This window comes from Poecilia formosa, unplaced genomic scaffold (assembly GCF_000485575.1).
Source record: "Poecilia formosa unplaced genomic scaffold, Poecilia_formosa-5.1.2 Scaffold97, whole genome shotgun sequence".
NCBI classification, from domain to species: Eukaryota; Metazoa; Chordata; class Actinopteri; order Cyprinodontiformes; family Poeciliidae; genus Poecilia; species Poecilia formosa.
In genome coordinates, this window is record NW_006800036.1 from 698,574 (window position 1) to 700,998 (window position 2,425).

Consider the following 2,425-nt stretch of genomic DNA (forward strand, 5'->3'; position numbering starts at 1 on the left):
CATATATATATATGCTTTTGTCATAGTACCCCCAAGAAATTTAAAACTACTTTCACCCCTGGGCATACATAAAGTAGCATTTCTGTTTAAACTCGTTTTTTGTAGGTCTTATGCAATATTCAGGTACATTCTGACTTTTCATAAGCTGTAGGCCATAATTTTTGATATTACAAGAAATACCAGAAATAAATGTGTGAAATACATTACTGTGGAAAATGAATCTATTTGAGTTTTACTTTAAGGACACAATTGCTCAAATAAAATTGTTGGAATTGTATTCTACTTTACTCAGATGCACATGTTTTCATTGTACTGTTGTAAGATTTTAACATTATTATTGCTTTTGGTTTTCCATTCTTTTGGCAGTGGAGAAGGGATTTACTGTGGTTCTGATTTACAGCTGGCAGTGAAAGTCCTGAAGAGAAAAAACAGTTACTAGATTTACACCAGTTTTGTTCCACACTTCGCTACAGATCGTCTTTGCAGCGTTTCTAGAGAGACATACATTATTTTACCCTTTTTTTAACGTCTGCATTCATTAGACTTGATGTTGCTTTTCCACACACAGTTATACAAGTGTTTTTACGGGCATGCACTGACAGTGTTCTGGCTCGTGTAGCGTTCACTTGGTCTCTGATGTCATAAATACCCAACCAAATACCCCAAATACTCTGAAGCTCCAAAGAAGAAAACCTTCTTCTAAACTGCCAGGTAAGCCAAAAATAAATGGATTTATAGTTGGGCAACATTAAATGTTGAAACAGATTTTCTGCTTGCAGCGTTCTGAAAAGCTAAGCCTCTTACATCTGTGGCTTATCTCTCTATGTTTCACTGGTCATACAAAGCAAGACTAGTTTTATTTTTAAATTGCTATTATTACACAAGGCAAGTAAAGAGATTTACAGATTGTTTGGTAAGCTTCTCGTATATTATAGCAGACCACTTCCACTTAAAAGTCGGAATACTTCAAAATGGACATTTATTATCTTTTAATTAATTCAGCAAATGTCCAGGTAAGAAGAGCCTCAAGGCTGTAAATTGTTGAGCATAAAGCAGAATGCATTCTTCCTACACATTTTTTTTTTTTTTATTTTTTACATTTTGTAATTTCATACTATTGGAAGTTTACTTTTTTTCTGGGAATTTCTGGACACATGCCTACGTTAAAATATTTGCTGTGAAATTCTGGAAAATACATGTATACTATAGTTGATATTTACAATCTAAAGGCTACAAATAATAATACGGAAGTGCCGCAAAAGCTGCCCTGCCACGATTTGAGCTCGACCCTGCTGGACTTCTTTACGTTCCCAATATGAATGTGATTTAAAACCGCATTTAACATCCACGCGTTCACATATCAAGCATTTGGATTACAGCTTAGCTTCTTGGAACATTAAGGCTAGTCATCTCAGCTCGGTTATTCACATCCTCACCTTCTAGTTTCTGTAAGAATACCTGGTACACTCTGATAATGTTCAAACGTTTGCACAATAAACGCTACATGCAGATTGTATGGATGCATATTGCACAAACAGTAGGTTTAAATAAATGCGTTACCTTCAGCTGGAAGAGGAGAGGCTCCGAGTTATACTCGGTTTTAAAGCTAACATGCTAGCAGACAAAGACTTTCAAATTCAAAACAAATAAAAAACTAAAGTCGAGATTTTATAGCATTAACTTCATACCCGAATGAGTAAGTAACTATTAAGACACCAATAAAAAAAAATACGAAAACTAAAATATTTAAAAAAAAATTCAGAATAACTAGGCCGGCTAGTTAGCTTCACAGCAGCTGAGTTCTGTTGTTGTTGTTGTAGATGAAGGCGTCATCAACACGTTCTGTCAAAGGAACTCTGGTGCGCTTGTTTTAGACATTGGAGCTGCGCAGAGGACCGGAGCTTAGGAAGAAAACGAGAAAAAAAAAAATCTAAATGTCGAGCCTTACAAAATTTGCAAAGAAACCAAACTCTGAAACTAAAATGCCCTTTAGTAGAAAACATTAAAGATAAAGAAGACGTACGAAGCTGACTAAGTGAAAAAAACAACAACAAAAAAACAAAAAACAAAAGCAAAACAAACAACAACAACAACAAAAAAAAAACAATCCTGTGAGAACTAAAAGCACGGGCTCCCCCTGGTGGAGAAAGTAAGTCAGTGATTAACTCTTTTGTGTTAATGTATGTGTTGGGGGTTTGCAAAATTTTCTTTTTGATTTTCGAATCAACACCACTTTTCTAAAAAGTACAAGTGCATTTAAAAATAAGTGATAATGGAAAAGTTAGTTTATTATAGTCTTTAGTAGACTATAATTAGTTTTCTGTTCAGTTTAAGAGCCAATATGCAAACAAATCTTCTACTATCCATCCCTCCATCCACCTATCCATCCATCCATTATTGTACATCCTTATACCTAGTCAGGACG

The 2,425-nt window shown here is 34.8% G+C and overlaps 1 protein-coding gene across 2 annotated transcripts in view; it reads right to left on the reverse strand.

Moving 5' to 3' along the window:
* LOC103142459 (uncharacterized) overlaps positions 1-2,037 on the reverse strand; it is a 7,274-nt gene extending 5,237 nt beyond the window's left edge. For both annotated transcript variants that reach the window (XM_016674573.1, XM_007558531.2), the window contains exon 1: positions 1,561-2,037. The gene's annotated coding sequence lies outside the window, so the exon portion shown is untranslated. The remainder of the gene's footprint in view (positions 1-1,560) is intronic.
* Between the last annotated feature and the right edge of the window lie 388 nt (positions 2,038-2,425).